Raw genomic sequence first — 22,786 nt, forward strand, 5'->3', positions numbered from 1 at the left:
CCTATAGGGTCTTTTGGACGACACTTTCCGTCTCGGAGCTTCATCTCCTTTAGGAGAAGAGGAGACATCTGCATATATGCAAGCCGCTGAGCATCCAGTGATCCTTAAACTCACTGCATTAATAGGCTGTTGTTCACATTAGCTGCGATTTAAGGCAGCGGAGCAACCAGCCCGTCAGCCGAGTAAGAGCACAGAGTCTGCAACAGCAGGCTGGAAGATAGACACCATTAAATACACAATCAAGTGAGCAATAAACAAATATGCACTTATCAAGCAGTGATATGGTCAGGTACATATATATGGTCAGATATACACAGGTATATGTGAACTGCTATACTCAGGTCCACAGCATATGGTCTCCACTTAGGAACTAAATGCACCTTAAAAACTGCAAGACAAAGTTTGGTTGGATCTTACCATAATGGCGGTGCAATGACTTCCACGGCTGAGCAGCACAGGTGAGTGCGCACGGCTACTGACAAACAACAGGCAGCTGACCAAGTGCACATAGCAATAGAAAATAGTGTTTTAGTTTCTGCACTGGACACAGGAAAAACTGGAGAGGACGTAGCTACCTTACTGCTGGTAATGAACAAGCTGAAACACAGCTGAAAAAATGTCAGTAACAGGAAAGACAAAAGACTGGAATATAAACCCAGATCTTTCTCCAAACTATACAGGAGGCTAAAAAGCCTCCTCCACCTGTCCCACACAGGACAGAAAAAAACACAAGGGGAGGAGGTTCCTCTTACCTTCTTATAGGTGGGGTTAATTATTATAATTAATTTCATTAAAATTCCACCTGTCCTAAACCGCACACAGGGGCAGGAATACCCATCTGTTGTGCTGCGGTTTGGACGTGGGGGAATCGCACATTTACCCTCATTACACTTCAATGTTGTAATAATTTGTATTGGCATCTGCTGATAGAGTTGATTACGGTAGCTGAGCAAGGGAGTTACTGCAGGTATTCATTGGCCAAACCTTGCAAGATTTGTCTCTTGAAAATTTCCAAGGTTCACCTGGCAGTTTCATTCACGGAGCATGTCCAAACTGGAGCTGCTATTATTAAACTCTTCATCAGGGACCGCTGGGGTCTATGATTGGTCTTCAGCCATTTGTGGCATGCTGGTGTCATAACATACATGACAGAGGTGTAATGACACCAGCGTGACCACTGAGATAGCTGAGACGTCAATCAGAAGGTCTGAAGAAACCCAAAGAAAGATCTGTGGCGGAGCCCAAGGGAGGTGAGTAACACAGTTTCTAATGTTTACTCACGCTTCCTGGGCCTCTGATTATTATAAGCTAGGTCTGAACCCGAAATCTTTTTGAAAATTCTTATAAACCAGCTCAGTCATCTCTATATTGTTTTTGCTACTGTGTGGAGGGTCCACCATGAGACATTAGAGACATTATGTTATGTAGAGGGCCCCTATGGAACATTATACTGCATGGAGGGCAGGGCTGCTATGGGACATTATTTTGTTAAAGGGATCTTTGACATGAATTGGAGGGGAGAGTGTTTTCTGAACTAGGCCTATGTAACCCTTAATCTACCCCTATGTATTGCACTCAGTATGGGCAGTCTCTCTGTGTTTCTAGATAAAATAACTAGAGATGAGCGAACACTAAAATGTTCGAGGTTCGAAATTCGATTCGAACAGCCGCTCACTGTTCGAGTGTTCGAATGGGTTTCGAACCCCATTATAGTCTATGGGGAACATAAACTCGTTAAGGGGGAAACCCAAATTCGTGTCTGGAGGGTCACCAAGTCCACTATGACACCCCAGGAAATGATACCAACACCCTGGAATGACACTGGGACAGCAGGGGAAGCATGTCTGGGGGCATAAAAGTCACTTTATTTCATGGAAATCCCTGTCAGTTTGCGATTTTCGCAAGCTAACTTTTCCCCATAGAAATGCATTGGCCAGTGCTGATTGGCCAGAGTACGGAACTCGACCAATCAGCGCTGGCTCTGCTGGAGGAGGCGGAGTCTAAGATAGCTCCACACCAGTCTCCATTCAGGTCCGACCTTAGACTCCGCCTCCTCCGGCAGAGCCAGCGCTGATTGGCCGAAGGCTGGCCAATGCATTCCTATGCGAATGCAGACTTAGCAGTGCTGAGTCAGTTTTGCTCAACTACACATCTGATGCACACTCGGCACTGCTACATCAGATGTAGCAATCTGATGTAGCAGAGCCGAGGGTGCACTAGAACCCCTGTGCAAACTCAGTTCACGCTAATAGAATGCATTGGCCAGCGCTGATTGGCCAATGCATTCTATTAGCCCGATGAAGTAGAGCTGAATGTGTGTGCTAAGCACACTCATTCAGCACTGCTTCATCACGCCAATACAATGCATTAGCCAGTGCTGATTGGCCAGAGTACGGAATTCGGCCAATCAGCGCTGGCCAATGCATTCTATTAGCCCGATGAAGTAGAGCTGAATGTGTGTGCTAAGCACACACATTCAGCACTGCTTCATCACGCCAATACAATGCATTAGCCAGTGCTGATTGGCCAGAGTACGGAATTCGGCCAATCAGCGCTGGCTCTGCTGGAGGAGGCGGAGTCTAAGATCGCTCCACACCAGTCTCCATTCAGGTCCGACCTTAGACTCCGCCTCCTCCGGCAGAGCCAGCGCTGATTGGCCGAAGGCTGGCCAATGCATTCCTATGCGAATGCAGACTTAGCAGTGCTGAGTCAGTTTTGCTCAACTACACATCTAATGCACACTCGGCACTGCTACATCAGATGTAGCAATCTGATGTAGCAGAGCCGAGGGTGCACTAGAACCCCTGTGCAAACTCAGTTCACGCTAATAGAATGCATTGGCCAGCGCTGATTGGCCAATGCATTCTATTAGCCCGATGAAGTAGAGCTGAATGTGTGTGCTTAGCATTCAGCTCTACTTCACACACATTCAGCTCTACTTCATCAGGCTAATAGAATACATTGGCCAATCAGCGCTGGCCAATGCATTCTATTAGCTTGATGAAGCAGAGTGTGCACAAGGGTTCAAGCGCACCCTCGGCTCTGATGTAGCAGAGCTGAGGGTGCACAAGGGTTCAAGTGCACCCTCGGCTCTCCTACATCAGAGCCGAGGGTGCGCTTGAACCCTTGTGCAGCCTCAGCTCTGCTACATCAGAGCCGAGGGTGCGCTTGAACCCTTGTGCACACTCTGCTTCATCAAGCTAATAGAATGCATTGGCCAGCGCTGATTGGCCAGAGTACGGAATTCGGCCAATCAGTGCTGGCTCTGCTGGAGGAGGCGGAGTCTAAGATCGCTCCACACCAGTCTCCATTCAGGTCCGACCTTAGACTCCGCCTCCTCCGGCAGAGCCAGCGCTGATTGGCCGAAGGCTGGCCAATGCATTCCTATGCGAATGCAGACTTAGCAGTGCTGAGTCAGTTTTGCTCAACTACACATCTGATGCACACTCGGCACTGCTACATCAGATGTAGCAATCTGATGTAGCAGAGCCGAGGGTGCACTAGAACCCCTGTGCAAACTCAGTTCACGCTAATAGAATGCATTGGCCAGCGCTGATTGGCCAATGCATTCTATTAGCCCGATGAAGTAGAGCTGAATGTGTGTGCTAAGCACACACATTCAGCACTGCTTCATCACGCCAATACAATGCATTAGCCAGTGCTGATTGGCCAGAGTACGGAATTCGGCCAATCAGCGCTGGCTCTGCTGGAGGAGGCGGAGTCTAAGGTCGGACCTGAATGGAGACTGGTGTGGAGCGATCTTAGACTCCGCCTCCTCCAGCAGAGCCAGCGCTGATTGGCCGAATTCCGTACTCTGGCCAATCAGCGCTGGCCAATGCATTCTATTAGCTTGATGAAGCAGAGTGTGCACAAGGGTTCAAGCGCACCCTCGGCTCTGATGTAGCAGAGCTGAGGCTGCACAAGGGTTCAAGCGCACCCTCGGCTCTGATGTAGGAGAGCCGAGGGTGCACTTGAACCCTTGTGCACCCTCAGCTCTGCTACATCAGAGCCGAGGGTGCGCTTGAACCCTTGTGCACACTCTGCTTCATCAAGCTAATAGAATGCATTGGCCAGCGCTGATTGGCCAATGTATTCTATTAGCCTGATGAAGTAGAGCTGAATGTGTGTGCTAAGCACACACATTCAGCTCTACTTCATCGGGCTAATAGAATGCATTGGCCAGCGCTGATTGGCCAGAGTACGGAACTCGACCAATCAGCGCTGGCTCTGCTGGAGGAGGCGGAGTCTAAGATCGCTCCACACCAGTCTCCATTCAGGTCCGACATTAGACTCCGCCTCCTCCAGCAGAGCCAGCGCTGATTGGTCGAGTTCCGTACTCTGGCCAATCAGCGCTGGCCAATGCATTCTATTAGCCCGATGAAGTAGAGCTGAATGTGTGTGCTTAGCACACACATTCAGCTCTACTTCATCAGGCTAATAGAATACATTGGCCAATCAGCGCTGGCCAATGCATTCTATTAGCTTGATGAAGCAGAGTGTGCACAAGGGTTCAAGCGCACCCTCGGCTCTGATGTAGCAGAGCTGAGGGTGCACAAGGGTTCAAGTGCACCCTCGGCTCTCCTACATCAGAGCCGAGGGTGCGCTTGAACCCTTGTGCAGCCTCGGCTCTGCTACATCAGAGCCGAGGGTGCGCTTGAACCCTTGTGCACACTCTGCTTCATCAAGCTAATAGAATGCATTGGCCAGCACTGATTGGCCAGAGTACGGAATTCGGCCAATCAGCGCTGGCCAATGCATCCCTATGGGAAAAAGTTTATCTCACAAAAATCACAATTACACACCCGATAGAGTGTTAATAACATTCCCCCCTAAATAAAGGTTATCCCTAGCTATCCCTGCCTGTACAGCTATCCCTGTCTCATAGTCACAAAGTTCACATTCTCATATGACCCGGATTTGAAATCCACTATTCGTCTAAAATGGAGGTCACCTGATTTCGGCAGCCAATGACTTTTTCCAATTTTTTTCAATGCCCCCGGTGTCGTAGTTCCTGTCCCACCTCCCCTGCGCTGTTATTGGTGCAAAAAAGGCGCCAGGGAAGGTGGGAGGGGAATCGAATTTTGGCGCACTTTACCACGTGGTGTTCGATTCGATTCGAACATGGCGAACACCCTGATATCCGATCGAACATGTGTTCGATAGAACACTGTTCGCTCATCTCTAAAAATAACACATTGTACTGTATTTTGCCCAATATGTGATAAGTGGGCACACAAGGAGGCACACTCTCTGCTTAGTATTGAACTAGTTCATCTGTTTTATGATATAGATGTGGACTAAATTGTTGGTACCCCTCGTTTAATGAAAGTAATACCCACAATGGTCACAGAAATAACTTGTATCTGACAAAAGTAATAATAACCAAACTACATGTTGACAAGCCACAAAGCTTCTGGGAGAATGTCCTATGGACAGATGAGACAAAAATTAAACTTTGTGGCAAGGAACATCGGCTCTATGTTCACAGATGGAAAAATGAAGCATATCTTGAAATGAACACTGTCCCTACTGTGAAACATGGAGGAGGCTCTGTTATGTTCTGGGGCTGCTTTGCTGCATCTGGCACAGGGTGTCTTGAATCTGTGCAGGGTACAATGAAATCTCAAGACTATCAAGGGATTCTAGAGAGAAATGTGCTGCCCAGTCAGAAAGCTTGGTCTCAGTTGCAGGTCATGGGTCTTTCAACAGGATAATGACCCAAAACACACAGCTAAAAACACCCAAGAAAGGCTAATAGGAAAACATTGGACTATTCTGAAGTGGCCTTCTATGAGCCCTGACCTAAATCCTATTGAGCATCTTTGGAAGGAGCTGAAACATGCGGTCTGGAAAAGGCACCCTTCAAACCTGAGACAACTGGAGCAGTTTGCTCATGAGCAGTGGGCCAAAATACCTGCTGAGAGGTGCAGAAGTCTCAGTGACAGTTACAGGAATCGTTGGATTGCAGCGATTGCCTTAAAAGGTTGTGCAACAAAATATTAAGTTACGGGAACCATCATTTCTGTCCAGGCTGTTTCATGAGGTTGATTTTTTTAAAACTTCTGTTGAAGCAAAAAGCAGTGTCTGACTTTCATTTGTTAATTTTCGTAGAATTTTTATTTGTTATTACTTTTATAAGATTCAAGTTATTTCTGTGACTATTGTGGGGTTTTTGTAGATTATGAGCCCCATATAGGGATAACAATATATATTTTTATTTATTTTTTTCCTATCAGTATGTCTTTGTAGAATGGGAGGAAATCCACACAAACATGGGGAGAACATACAAACTCCATACAGATGTTGTTCCTGGTGGGATTCAAACCCAGGACTCTAGCGTTGCAAGGCTGCAGTGCTAACCACTGAGCCACCATGTTGCCCCCATTGTGGGCTTTTCATTCAAATTAAACAAGGGGTTCCAACAATTTTGTCCACGTGTGTGTCTAGGGTGCCTTTTGTCATATTGAATCAACAAACACTTCATTTTATAGAGGACCTTTCACGTCCTCTGGGCACATGCGGTGTAATACACCACTAGAAAGCCGACAGTGCGCTGAATTCAGCGCACTATCGGCTTTCCTGTTCTGTGCCCTCGCTGAAGAGCTATCGGTGCCGATACCGTAGCTCTTCAGTGTCAGAAGGGCATTTCTGACAGTCTGTCTGGAACGCCCCCTCTCACAGTACAGCACAATAGACGCTACTGTGAGGAAGGGCGGTCCTGACAGACCGTCAGAAACACCTTTCTGACATTGAAGAGCTACGGTACCGGCCCCAATAGCTCTTCACCTGGGGCACAGAATGAGAAAGCCGATAGTGCTCTGAATTCAGCACACAGTTGGCTTTCTAGCTGTGTATTACACTGTATGTGCCTGAGGACATGAAAGCTCCTCGTTAAGTAACATCTTGCCCAGTCCACTATTTTCAGTGAGCAATCTATGGAGTGTATGTGAACAGAATACCAAATTAATTCTGCAACAAGTTGGTATGTATATTGAGGGAACCATACAAGCTCACGCTGCGATATACGTTCTGTGCACTGGGCTCTGCTCTGTCTATGAGTCCTTTGGGTCATATGCAGAACCCAAGTCCTCAAGGTCTATGTAGTATCCTTGTAGTTTAGTAGAGCTTTATTATTTATACTTATTTTGTTAATCAGTTCCTTATTATATTCTTCTAGGTTTACTAAAGATTAATTTTCGCTTCAGATACTGTCAGATATTTAATACACTTTCATGTCTTCAAACAAAATGTGCAGATAAATGGTTGCCACATCTCAATGTCATACCTTTCTTCTGTCTCCAGAGCTCTCTCTCTCTCCTTGGCATTTATTGCTACTTCCTTTGTCCCAATTATTTCATTCTCCATTTCATCCGTATTGTTCTAAACTTCCATTGCCACACATTGTAAACCTCATCTACTCTCTGTGATAGAAATAAAGATCCCTACTGTCTTTCCCACAACATACAAGATGCCTTTCGTGTCTCAATTCATACTGTACACAATATCTTAGCTATACACATTGAGGCAACCACATCATATGTCTCTATTAAATGTGTTAAGTGCCAAGGACAAATGCGTCCAAAAGCAAAGCCATGTCATATTTACTTGTTTATTTGTAGATCAGAACATAAAAGAGGATTTATCACAATGGTGCCACAACATAACATAAGACTGACAAAAGTCACTGCCTTATGAGGTATTAACCCTTTCACTGCCAAGGGTCTCTGGAAATTTTGCACCTCTAGTTTTGAGATGGACAAACCTAAATTGCAACATTAAAAAAATCATCCAACCCCCCCATACCTATATATATTTTTTTTTTCAAAGTAGACACCTGCAGCATTGTCAAAATGCTACTTGGTACTGTATGCAAACAGGCACCTTCATGCAATTTTGATTTAAAGTGAATGTTTTATTTTTAAAAAATGCAAGTAAATGTATATAGTTGGTAAAAATGGAAACCAAACAATACATTATATGCACCAAACTTCCTAAAAATAAGAGTTCAACATGTGCGGAGTTCATACACATCACTATGGCTGACACCCGCATGCACGTGTCCTCAGAAAATCATAAGAACTAGAAGGAACAAAAATTTACTTTGAAGCTGGAAATGTTAAAAAAGTATCATCCTATAAAATGTAGAAATTTTACATTGTAGAAAGAAATATATATTTGTTGAAAGTAGACAACCTGAAGATTACATATGTCTCAGTAGGTCATCGATAGCCACATCCACCTCATGCAACTCTGTGACAAACAAATAATTTTTGGAAAAAATGCACTAAAACACATATTTGCACCTGAAGCTCACGTTCAATCTCACATCCATATACAAAATAAATTTAAAATTAACAGCTTAAAGTGTAGACAATGTGTATATATATATATATATATATATATATATATATATATATATATATATATATAAACATCAACTACAACAAGACCTTGGACTCCCAAAAATACTGATACAGAAGACAAGCAGGATTTTGCTGTTATTCACTAATATGTTAGAAATCTACTGTATACTGCACCTAGCAAACTGTGACTGTGACACCAAAAACTAACTTTTTTGAGATTGCACAGCATACCGTATATAAAAACACAATTTAATAATTCATATATACAACCACCTTCATGCAACTTTGCGGCAAAGATTACAAGTGAAAACTGCACAAAAACTCAAATTTGCCACTAAAGTGCGGCTCAAGCAATCCCTTTCTGCAAACAAAATGTACTGTCCAAAAAAACTGCAATATGTGAGAAGTTCATATATAGCGATAGTGATAATTGTTATTACTATTATTTTAGCGTGTAACGGATATCGCTAGAGACGTATTTTACTGTAGAAAGCTCAGGTATGGACAGGACAGGGATTGGGTGAAATGTAAACTTTATCCAAGACTTTGTGTATATGTTGTGTGTTTGCGCAACTTTTTTTTTGCACTGTGACCTGGACAATGGTAAATGTCTGGGTCACAGCGCCAATAAACTTCCTGGTTATGTTCAGAGGGTATTACATAAGGATACTCCTCTAGTAAGGCTAGTCGGGTTATGCAGAGAGATGACAAGGATTCTTCACCTCTGTGCAGCCTGTAGGGCTCCTCCTCCCCCCTCTCCTTCTACTACAGTTCACAAAATGCTTCCCGAAACGGGGGGGGGGGGGGTGACAGGACAATTTAGAGTCCTGTATCTCAGGACTCATTTGGGCTATGAAGATAATTTTAGATTCATTTTAAAGATGAGAATCTCATCTTTAAAATGATATCAAGTTCTTCATAATAGCCCTTACAGATATGGAGTGAATCACTGTTAAAACCGCTGTCGGTTCAATGGGATCTCAATCCCAAATAGCGTTTTCAACAGTGCATCGCTTCGGCACAGTAAGGGTTAACATGAAGACCTTGGAATCATTTTAAAGAGGACCTTTCATCAGATCGGGCACAGGCAGTTCTATATACTGCTGGAAAGCTGACAGTGCGCTGAATTCAGCGCACTATCGTCTTTCTCGATCTGTGCCCGGTGTAAAGCGCTATTGGTCCCAGTACCGTAGCGCTTTAGTGTCAGAAGGGCGTTTCTGACACTTAGCCAGGGACGTCCTTCTGCCCAGCAGCGCCTATCGCGCTGTGCTCTAAGAATGGGGAGGAACGCCCCCTCCCCTCCTGATAATACTCGTCTATGGACGAGCTGTGTGAGCAGAGGGAGGGGCGTTCCTCCCCGCTCCACAGTACAGCACGATAGGCGCTGCTGGGCAGAAGGGCGTCCCTGGCTAACTGTCAGAAACGCCCTTCTGACTGTAAATCGCTACGGTACCGGGACCAATAGCGCTTTATACCGGGCACAGATTGGGAAAGCCGACAGTGCGCTGAATTCAGCGCACTGTCAGCTTTCCAGCAGTATATAAAACTGCATGTGCCTGATCTGATGAAAGGTCCTCTTTAAAGATGACATTCCCATCTTTAAAATGAATCTAAAATTATCTTCATAACCAAACGAGTCCAGAGATATCGGCATTAGAAGTAAGGACGTAGTAGCTATGTCCTCAGCTAGAGAAGTGCCACCCTGGGAGGATGTAGAGCTACACCCTCAGCAGGGAAAAGGTTAATATCACCACAGATTTGACAATTATGAAGTTCAGACAGATATACTGTAAGAGGGCTTTCACACTACCGTCGGTGTCCGACGACTAGTGTCCGCTGCTAATGTTCGTGCAAAATCTTGTGCCGACACTAGCCGACATGTAGGTTTTTGCTGTCCGTTTGAAAAGTCGGACATCTTTGGGAACGGACACTTAAGGACACCCACGGACAGTAAAAGAACGCACCCGATGTCCATTTAAATCAATGCAAAATGTCACAGACACAGCTAGTGTCCGCTGCTAATGTCCGCACAAGATTTTGCACGGACATTAGCAGCGGACACTAGCTGTCGGACACCGACGGTAGTGTTAACGCTCCCTTAAAGTGGTCTTCTATTTTAACAAGAAGTACATCTAGTGTTGTGATAGTATGGCTATATCCTGGGCTTCCATATGTGTACAATAGCTGCATGGCCAGTCTGTGGCTGCATATTCACATCACCTCTGTACAATTGTGATCCCCTTGATTTCTAACTTGCATCAACATACTGCATGCACTTCAAAATGACTTTAGATTTTGAACCCATTTACATAAGGACAACATGGTAATATGAAAGTAATCCTTCACAGAAATAGTAGATGCAGAGGTTATTTTCTTTGGAAAACTACCCTCTTCTTATAACAAGTGCCCTGGTTATTAGCTGGTTTCTACCTAGATCCCTTAAAGCATACCTCCAGTTATAAACAAGTATTCTTAAATGAATAGTACAGGTGAATATAAATAACTTTGTAATATATCTTATTAAGGATATCTATTACCTTCACCAGATATTAAGCTGTTCTCCTGTTCCTTATTTTCAATCTGACTGTTTGTGTACATCATTTACATTTCTCTCAGTATTTAACTACACATACAACTCTATATAGTAGGGAGGGGTGTAATAGGGGCTGCTTCTAAGTAACTGATTTATTGCAAAAAATAAAATAAAATAAAAAAATTCCAGCATGCCATATATATATAAAATGTATCTTTTACTTCATCAGACTAAAAAAACATCCAATTGACGATGATTCAAGACATGATACAATCAAATGTAAAGCTTAAGATTCTATTATGTCTTGGATCCTCTTGAATTGGATGCTTTTTTAATCTGACAAAGTAAAAGTTATATTTTTTATATATGGCATGCTAGAGTTTTTTTTATTTTATTTTTTTGCCATTGTATCAAGGTCCTTAGCAGTCCAGAGCGATTTTCTCCGTGCAGCCCATTGTTCATGCTCTGCATACCAGATTGGATATTTTCTCTATAGTTGGTTGAGCTACTTGTTGTTGTTTTGTCTAATTGATTTATTGTCTCATTCTGTTCACCACTAGCCTCTTAACTTCAACCTAGCAGCGTCAAATAAGCACAGAGTAGCAGAGTCTATGAGCAACAATTATTTGAGTGTATTTTCTAGAATTTGTTTTCCCCTCCCCTCTTCATAGACGAGTGTTCAGAAAGTAACTCTGTCTAAAAAGTGGAGAGAAAAACCTAATTCTTTAATAAGATATATTCTTATTACTTACAACTTTTCATATATTACCCTGTACTATTCATTTGTAAAAAGGTGTTTATAATTGGAGTTATGCTTTAGAGGGGTTGGACCAAGTTTTAATATTATCCCCTAGCCACAAATAGGGGATAATACGCTCATAGGTTAAGGTTTGAATGATGGGAACCAACCAATCACAATAATCGCACTATTAGACACTCTGACCCAAAGAATAAGGTTGAGGCCCCACTTTGCTGAAACAGAGATTTTGTTGCAGATTTTACTGCAGTTTTTTTTAACCAAAGCCAGCAGTTGATTTGAGCTGAAGGTAGAAATCTAAGTATTTCCTATATATTTTCCATTACTTTTGTAGCCATTCTTAGCTTTAACGCTAAAAAATGCAGCAAAGTCTGCAACAAAAAAACTCCTGTGTTTCTGCAATGTGGGGCCTCAGTCTAAAAGCCACTTGTTATGCGTATACATAGTGAACACTGTAAAAACAAGACCCAAAACAACAATGGGAAAACTGCATTCTTTCCTTTCCACCTAACAAATCGTCTTGTTTTCCATTAAATGGAGAATTGAGTGGTACCATAAACATTTATGCTGCTATGTCAACAGAAAAATAAAAAAAATACGGCTTTCAAAATATTGGGAAGAAAAATACAAAAATAAAAATATGGAGGGGAAATTACAAGGAATACAGCATACAAAACACACCATGAAACACACACCACAAAGAGCCTACAATTGTTTTATCTAAATGTTGTGTGAAACCAGCCTAAGGGTATGTGCACACATGCAGGATTTGATGTGTTTCCTTTCCCCCCCAAAAACACTTGCTCACGCTAAGGCCCCGTTCCCACGGAGTAATGCGCTGCTCATTTAGACACGTAAACACGTGTCAGAGCAAGGCGCTTCAAAACAGAATCCATTGACTTCAATGGGTGCCGGCTTATAAAGCCTCCCATTGATTTCAATGCGTAGCGTGCGTAAGTCAGCACCCATTGAAGTGAATGGGATCTGTTTTGAAGCGCCTCGCCCTAACACGTGTTTACGTGTCTAAATGAGCGTCGCGTTGCTCCGTGGGTACAGAGCCTAAAGCTTTCAATGGAAGTCAGTGACAGCTGTTTCTTTTGTTAGCATGCTGCAAAAAAATCATCCTGCCCTATTTTGCTGCAGTTTCTGTATCCAAAATGTCACCTAAAGCAATTTACACCAGAATTGTGGCGTAATTTGTCCCAAAAAACTGCTGTCCATGCATTACACCTAATATTCTATGTGTTTATATTTGACACTTCATAACAGTTTGTGTGCTTAATATAACATGGGGGCGAGGCTTCATATTCTAAGTCAGACATTGTGGCACAATTTTATAAGTTGTATCACAATTTCAGCTCGTGCGGCAAATTTTTGGGCCACAATTTTGTCAAGAATTAAGCCAACTAAAAAATGGTGTAAAAGTTATAGTTCTGGATTCTACTGAGTTGCCAAAACTGTGATGTCTGCTTATATTTACTTACATTATGACATTGAACATTACAAACCACTGTGTCATAACTGGGTCAACTTTACGTTCTAATAAAAGCGCACAATTAGACACCTATTAAATATGTAGCAGACATGACTGGTCGTCTTGTATGGGAGTTTTGGCGCCTCTTATTTTCTAATAGTAAATGCATTGATACTTCCACTTAGGTCACATGAAATGGTATTACATTACTCGGATTGTGTGTGATTGTAACATTGACTATGGAAGCTGTTTAGAGATGAGCGAACAGTGTTCTATCGAACTCATGTTCGATCGGATATTAGGCTGTTCGGCATGTTCGAATCGAATCGAACACCGCGTGGTAAAGTGCGCCATTACTCGATTCCCCTCCCACCTTCCCTGGCGCCTTTTTTGCTCCAATAACAGCGCAGGGTAGGTGGGACAGGAACTACGACACCGGTGACGTTGAAAAAAGTAGGCAAAACCCATTGGCTGCCGAAAACATGTGACCTCTAATTTAAAAGAACAGCGACGCCCAGCTTCGCGTCATTCTGAGCTTGCAATTCACCGAGGACGGAGGTTTCCGTCCAGCTAGCTAGGGCTTAGATTCTGGGTAGGCAGGGACAGGCTAGGATAGGAAGGAGAAGACAACCAACAGCTCTTGTAAGAGCTAAATTCCAGGGAGAAGCTTGTCAGTGTAACGTGGCACTGACGGGCTCAATCGCCGCAACCCAGCTTTCCCAGGATCCTGAATGGAATACACTGTCAGTGTATTCCCGTATACCCGATATATACCCCGATACCCGTTCCAACGGTGTGCCCCCCCACCTTCACCCCAGAAATACCCTGCAAGTCCCCTAGCAATAGAATTGGGGCTATATACACCCACAATTTTTACTACTGGTATACAGTGCCATTGTCTGACTGGGAATTCAAAGAATATATTGGGAATACAAATACCCTCATTTCTTGCTACTGCCATATAGTGCCAGTTTCTGACTGGTAATTCAAAGAATATATTGGGGTTACGTGCACCCACAATTTTTACTACTGGTATACAGTGCCATTGTCTGACTGGGAATTCAAAGAATATATTGGGAATACAAATACCCTCATTTCTTGCTACTGCCATATAGTGCCAGTGTCTGACTGGTAATTCAAAGAATATATTGGGGTTACGTGCACCCACAATTTTTACTACTGGTATACAGTGCCATTGTCTGACTGGGAATTCAAAGAATATATTGGGAATACAAATACCCTCATTTCTTGCTACTGCCATATAGTGCCAGTTTCTGACTTGGAATTCAAAGAATATATTGGGGTTACGTGCACCCACAATTTTTACTACTGGTATACAGTGCCATTGTCTGACTGGGAATTCAAAGAGTATATTGGGAATACAAATACCCTCATTTCTTGCTACTGCCATATAGTGCCAGTTTCTGACTGGTAATTCAAAGAATATATTGGGGTTACGTGCACCCACAATTTTTACTACTGGTATACAGTGCCATTGTCTGACTGGGAATTCAAAGAATATATTGGGGTTATAAATACCCTCATTTCTTGCTACTGCCATATAGTGCCAGTTTCTGACTGGTAATTCAAAGAATATATTGGGGTTACGTGCACCCACAATTTTTACTACTGGTATACAGTGCCATTGTCTGACTGGGAATTCAAAGAATATATTGGGGTTATAAATACCCTCATTTCTTGCTACTGCCATATAGTGCCAGTTTCTGACTGGGAATTCAAAGAATATATTGGGGTTACGTGCACCCACAATTTTTACTACTGGTATACAGTGCCATTGTCTGACTGGGAATTCAAAGAATATATTGGGAATACAAATACCCTCATTTCTTGCTACTGCCATATAGTGCCAGTTTCTGACTGGGAATTCAAAGAATATATTGGGGTTACGTGCACCCACAATTTTTACTACTGGTATACAGTGCCATTGTCTGACTGGGAATTCAAAGAATATATTGGGGTTATAAATACCCTCATTTCTTGCTACTGCCATATAGTGCCAGTTTCTGACTGGTAATTCAAAGAATATATTGGGGTTACGTGCACCCACAATTTTTACTACTGGTATACAGTGCCATTGTCTGACTGGGAATTCAAAGAATATATTGGGAATACAAATACCCTCATTTCTTGCTACTGCCATATAGTGCCAGTTTCTGACTGGGAATTCAAAGAATATATTGGGGTTACGTGCACCCACAATTTTTACTACTGGTATACAGTGCCATTGTCTGACTGGGAATTCAAAGAGTATATTGGGAATACAAATACCCTCATTTCTTGCTACTGCCATATAGTGCCAGTTTCTGACTGGTAATTCAAAGAATATATTGGGGTTACGTGCACCCACAATTTTTACTACTGGTATACAGTGCCATTGTCTGACTGGGAATTCAAAGAATATATTGGGGTTATAAATACCCTCATTTCTTGCTACTGCCATATAGTGCCAGTTTCTGACTGGTAATTCAAAGAATATATTGGGGTTACGTGCACCCACAATTTTTACTACTGGTATACAGTGCCATTGTCTGACTGGGAATTCAAAGAATATATTGGGGTTATAAATACCCTCATTTCTTGCTACTGCCATATAGTGCCAGTTTCTGACTGGTAATTCAAAGAATATATTGGGGTTACGTGCACCCACAATTTTTACTACTGGTATACAGTGCCATTGTCTGACTGGGAATTCAAAGAATATATTGGGAATACAAATACCCTCATTTCTTGCTACTGCCATATAGTGCCAGTTTCTGACTGGGAATTCAAAGAATATATTGGGGTTACGTGCACCCACAATTTTTACTACTGGTATACAGTGCCATTGTCTGACTGGGAATTCAAAGAATATATTGGGAATACAAATACCCTCATTTCTTGCTACTGCCATATAGTGCCAGTTTCTGACTGGGAATTCAAAGAATATATTGGGGTTACGTGCACCCACAATTTTTACTACTGGTATACAGTGCCATTGTCTGACTGGGAATTCAAAGAGTATATTGGGAATACAAATACCCTCATTTCTTGCTACTGCCATATAGTGCCAGTTTCTGACTGGTAATTCAAAGAATATATTGGGGTTACGTGCACCCACAATTTTTACTACTGGTATACAGTGCCATTGTCTGACTGGGAATTCAAAGAATATATTGGGGTTATAAATACCCTCATTTCTTGCTACTGCCATATAGTGCCAGTTTCTGACTGGTAATTCAAAGAATATATTGGGGTTACGTGCACCCACAATTTTTACTACTGGTATACAGTGCCATTGTCTGACTGGGAATTCAAAGAATATATTGGGGTTATAAATACCCTCATTTCTTGCTACTGCCATATAGTGCCAGTTTCTGACTGGTAATTCAAAGAATATATTGGGGTTACGTGCACCCACAATTTTTACTACTGGTATACAGTGCCATTGTCTGACTGGGAATTCAAAGAATATATTGGGAATACAAATACCCTCATTTCTTGCTACTGCCATATAGTGCCAGTTTCTGACTGGGAATTCAAAGAATATATTGGGGTTACGTGCACCCACAATTTTTACTACTGGTATACAGTGCCATTGTCTGACTGGGAATTCAAAGAATATATTGGGAATACAAATACCCTCATTTCTTGCTACTGCCATATAGTGCCAGTTTCTGACTGGGAATTCAAAGAATATATTGGGGTTACGTGCACCCACAATTTTTACTACTGGTATACAGTGCCATTGTCTGACTGGGAATTCAAAGAGTATATTGGGAATACAAATACCCTCATTTCTTGCTACTGCCATATAGTGCCAGTTTCTGACTGGTAATTCAAAGAATATATTGGGGTTACGTGCACCCACAATTTTTACTACTGGTATACAGTGCCATTGTCTGACTGGGAATTCAAAGAATATATTGGGGTTATAAATACCCTCATTTCTTGCTACTGCCATATAGTGCCAGTTTCTGACTGGTAATTCAAAGAATATATTGGGGTTACGTGCACCCACAATTTTTACTACTGGTATACAGTGCCATTGTCTGACTGGGAATTCAAAGAATATATTGGGGTTATAAATACCCTCATTTCTTGCTACTGCCATATAGTGCCAGTTTCTGACTGGTAATTCAAAGAATATATTGGGGTTACGTGCACCCACAATTTTTACTACTGGTATACAGTGCCATTGTCTGACTGGGAATTCAAAGAATATATTGGGGTTACGTGCACCCACAATTTTTACTACTGGTATACAGTGCCATTGTCTGACTGGGAATTCAAAGAATATATTGGGAATACAAATACCCTCATTTCTTGCTACTGCCATATAGTGCCAGTGTCTGACTGGTAATTCAAAGAATATATTGGGGTTACGTGCACCCACAATTTTTACTACTGGTATACAGTGCCATTGTCTGACTGGGAATTCAAAGAATATATTGGGAATACAAATACCCTCATTTCTTGCTACTGCCATATAGTGCCAGTTTCTGACTGGTAATTCAAAGAATATATTGGGGTTACGTGCACCCACAATTTTTACTACTGGTATACAGTGCCATTGTCTGACTGGGAATTCAAAGAATATATTGGGAATACAAATACCCTCATTTCTTGCTACTGCCATATAGTGCCAGTGTCTGACTGGGAATTCAAAGAATATATTGGGGTTACGTGCACCCACAATTTTTACTACTGGTATACAGTGCCATTGTCTGACTGGGAATTCAAAGAATATATTGGGAATACAAATACCCTCATTTCTTGCTACTGCCATATAGTGCCAGTGTCTGACTGGTAATTCAAAGAATATATTGGGGTTACGTGCACCCACAATTTTTACTACTGGTATACAGTGCCATTGTCTGACTGGGAATTCAAAGAATATATTGGGAATACAAATACCCTCATTTCTTGCTACTGCCATATAGTGCCAGTTTCTGACTGGTAATTCAAAGAATATATTGGGGTTACGTGCACCCACAATTTTTACTACTGGTATACAGTGCCATTGTCTGACTGGGAATTCAAAGAATATATTGGGAATACAAATACCCTCATTTCTTGCTACTGCCATATAGTGCCAGTGTCTGACTGGGAATTCAAAGAATATATTGGGGTTACGTGCACCCACAATTTTTACTACTGGTATACAGTGCCATTGTCTGACTGGGAATTCAAAGAATATATTGGGGTTATAAATACCCTCATTTCTTGCTACTGCCATATAGTGCCAGTTTCTGACTGGTAATTCAAAGAATATATTGGGGTTACGTGCACCCACAATTTTTACTACTGGTATACAGTGCCATTGTCTGACTGGGAATTCAAAGAGTATATTGGGAATACAAATACCCTCATTTCTTGCTACTGCCATATAGTGCCAGTGTCTGACTGGGAATTCAAAGAATATATTGGGGTTACGTGCACCCACAATTTTTACTACTGGTATACAGTGCCATTGTCTGACTGGGAATTCAAAGAATATATTGGGGTTATAAATACCCTCATTTCTTGCTACTGCCATATAGTGCCAGTTTCTGACTGGTAATTCAAAGAATATATTGGGGTTACGTGCACCCTCAATTTTTACTACTGGTATACAGTGCCATTGTCTGACTGGGAATTCAAAGAATATATTGGGAATACAAATACCCTCATTTCTTGCTACTGCCATATAGTGCCAGTTTCTGACTGGTAATTCAAAGAATATATTGGGGTTACGTGCACCCACAATTTTTACTACTGGTATACAGTGCCATTGTCTGACTGGGAATTCAAAGAGTATATTGGGAATACAAATACCCTCATTTCTTGCTACTGCCATATAGTGCCAGTGTCTGACTGGGAATTCAAAGAATATATTGGGGTTACGTGCACCCACAATTTTTACTACTGGTATACAGTGCCAATTTCTAACTAGGAATTCAAAATGCGCAAGGCTCCCGGAAAGGGACGTGGACGAGGCCGTGGGCGAGGTCGGGGGAATGGTTCTGGGGAGCAAGGTAGCAGTGAAGCCACAGGGCGTCCCGTGCCTACTCCTGTGGGGCAGCAAGCATTGCGCCACTCCACAGTGCCAGGGTTGCTTGCCACATTAACTAAACTGCAGGGTACAAACCTTAGTAGGCCCGAGAACCAGGAACAGGTCTTGCAATGGCTGTCAGAGAACGCTTACAGCACATTGTCCAGCAGCCAGTCAGACTCTGCCTCCTCTCCTCCTATTACCCAACAGTCTTGTCTTCCTTCCTCCCAAAATTCCGAAGCTTTACAGAACAATAACCCAAACTGTCCCTGCTCCCCAGAGCTGTTCTCCGCTCCTTTCATTGTCCCTCAACCTGCCTCTCCACGTCACGATTCCACGAACCTAACAGAGGAGCATCTGTGTCCAGATGCTCAAACACTAGAGTCTCCTCCATCTCCGTTCGATTTGGTGGTGGATGACCAGCAACCCACCCTCATCGACGATGATGTGACGCAGTTGCCGTCAGGGCATCCAGTTGACTGGCGCATTGTGCGGGAGGAGGAGATGAGACAGGAGTTGGAAGAGGAAGTGGTGGATGATGAGGACACTGACCCGACCTGGACAGGGGGGATGTCAAGCGGGGAAAGTAGTGTGGATGTTGAGGCAGGTGCAGCACCAAAAAGGGTAGCTAGAGGCAGAGGCAGAGGTCAGCAGCTTAGGCGAAGCCAGGCCACACCCGGAATCTCCCAAGATGTTCCAGTTCGTACCCAGCCCCGAAAAACTCCCACCTCGAGGGCACGTTTCTCGAAGGTGTGGAGTTTTTTCAAGGAATGCGCCGAGGACAGATATAGTGTTGTCTGCACAATTTGCCTCTCGAAATTGATTAGGGGCTCTGAGAAGAGCAACCTGTCCACCACTTCAATGCGCCGTCATTTGGAATCCAAGCACTGGAATCAGTGGCAGGCAGCAACGGCAGGACAAAGGCCGCCTGCCGTTCACGCCACTGCCACTGCCTCTGCCTCTGCCTCTGCCACTGCCACTGCTGACTGTGCTGGCGATGCACTCCAGAGGACGAGCCAGGACACCACTTCATCTGCCTCCGCCACTTTGTTGACTTCTACCTCATCCTCCCCTGGTCCTGTCTTATCTCCTTCTCCTGCACCATCAAAGGCACCATCAGGCGTTTCTTTACAACAACCCACCATCTCTCAGACATTGGAGCGGCGGCAGAAATACACTGCTAACCACCCACACGCGCAAGCCTTGAACGCCAACATCGCTAAACTGCTGGCCCAGGAGATGTTGGCGTTCCGGCTTGTTGAAACTCCCGCCTTCCTGGACCTGATGGCAACTGCGGCACCTCGCTATGCCGTCCCTAGCCGTCACTACTTCTCCCGGTGTGCCGTCCCCGCCTTGCACCAGCACGTGTCACTCAACATCAGGCGGGCCCTTAGTTCCGCGCTTTGCACAAAGGTCCACTTGACCACCGACGCGTGGACAAGTGCATGCGGACAGGGACGCTACATTTCACTGACGGCACACTGGGTGAATGTAGTTGAGGCTGGGACTGCTTCCCAAACTGGCCCGGTGTACCTCGTCTCCCCGCCTAACATTCCTGGCAGGGACACGAGAAGAACACCCCCCTCCTCCTCCTCCTCTACCGCCTCCTCCTCCGCCACCGCCTCCTCCTCCGCCACCGCCTCCTCCTCCGCTGTTAGATTGACCCCAGCTACGAGTTGGAAACGTTGCAGCACTGGCGTTGGTAGACGTCAGCAGGCTGTGCTGAAGCTGATCAGCTTGGGGGACAGACAGCACACTGCCTCCGAGGTGAGGGATGCCCTCCTCGATGAGACGGCAATATGGTTTGAGCCGCTGCACCTGGGCCCAGGCATGGTCGTTTGTGATAACGGCCGGAACCTGGTAGCAGCTCTGGAGCTTGCCGGACTCCAACATGTTCCATGCCTGGCCCACGTCTTCAACCTAGTGGTGCAACGTTTCCTAAAGAGCTACCCCAATGTTCCAGAGCTACTGGTGAAAGTGCGGCGCATGTGCGCCCACTTTCGCAAGTCGACAGTAGCCGCTGCTAGCTTAAAATCTCTCCAGCAACGCCTGCATGTGCCACAACACCGGCTTTTGTGCGACGTCCCCACACGCTGGAACTCAACGTTTCAGATGTTGAATAGAGTGGTTGAGCAGCAGAGACCTTTGATGGAATACCAGCTACAAAACCCTAGGGTGCCACAAAGTCAGCTGCCTCAGTTTCACATCCATGAGTGGCCATGGATGAGAGACCTTTGTGACATCCTACGGGTCTTTGAGGAGTCCACAAGGAGGGTGAGCTCTGAGGATGCGATGGTGAGCCTTACAATCCCGCTCTTGTGTGTTCTGAGAGAATCCCTGATTGACATCAGGGATAACTCAGATCACACAGAGGAGTTAGGGATAGCATCCGATCCGTCACAGCTGGAGAGTAGGTCCACACATCTGTCCGCTTCACTGCGTTTAATGGAGGAGGAGGAGGAGGAGGAGGAAGAAGAGTTGTCCGATGATGTGATGGTGATACAGGAGGCTTCCGGGCAACTTCGAATCGTCCCATTGTTGCAGCGCGGATGGGTAGACATGGAGGATGAGGAGGAAATGGAGATTGAACTTTCCGGTGGGGCCAGAGGAGTCATGCCAACTAACACTGTGGCAGACATGGCTGAGTTCATGTTGGGGTGCTTTACAACCGACAAGCGTATTGTCAAAATCATGGAGGACAACCAGTACTGGATCTTTGCTATCCTTGACCCCCGGTATAAAAACAACATCTCGTCTTTTATTCCGGTAGAGGGGAGGGCCAATCGCATCAATGCTTGCCACAGGCAATTGGTGCAGAATATGATGGAGATGTTTCCAGCATGTGACAGTGGCGGCAGGGAGGGCAGTTCCTCCAGTAGGCAACCAAGTTCTCACCGGTCCACACAAACGAGGGGCACACTGTCTAAGGTCTGGGACACCTTGATGGCACCCCCTCGCCAAAGTGCCGCCACGGAGGGTCCTAGTGTCACCAGGCGTGAGAAGTATAGGCGCATGTTGCGGGAATACCTTTCCGACCACAGCCCTGTCCTCTCCGACCCCTCTGCGCCCTACACGTATTGGGTGTCGAAGTTGGACCTGTGGCTTGAACTTGCCCTATATGCCTTGGAGGTGCTGTCCTGTCCTGCCGCCAGCGTCCTATCTGAGAGGGTGTTCAGTGCAGCCGGTGGCATCATCACTGACAAGCGCACCCGTCTGTCAGCTGAGAGTGCCGACCGGCTCACTTTGATAAAAATGAACCACCACTGGATAGAGCCTTCATTTTTGTGCCCACCTGTGTAAAGCACCCCAACATGAAACTCCATGTCTGTACTCAACCTCTCCAATTCCTCCGCATCCTCATACTCATCCACCATAAGCGTTGCACAATTCTGCTAATACTAGGCTCCCTCCAACATGATTTCCCCCAACTCTGCTGGTTAGAGGCTCCCTCCACCCTGATTTCCACCAACTCTGCTGGTTAGAGGCTCCCTCCACCCTGCTTTCCCACAACTCTGCTGGTTAGAGGCTCCTTCCACCATGAATTTGCCCAAACTGGGCTGTTTAGAGGCTCCCTCCACCATGAATTGGTCCAAACTGGGCTGGTTAGAGGCTCCCTCCACCATTAATT

Source organism: Leptodactylus fuscus, chromosome 7 (genome assembly GCF_031893055.1).
Source record: "Leptodactylus fuscus isolate aLepFus1 chromosome 7, aLepFus1.hap2, whole genome shotgun sequence".
Classification (NCBI taxonomy): Eukaryota; Metazoa; Chordata; class Amphibia; order Anura; family Leptodactylidae; genus Leptodactylus; species Leptodactylus fuscus.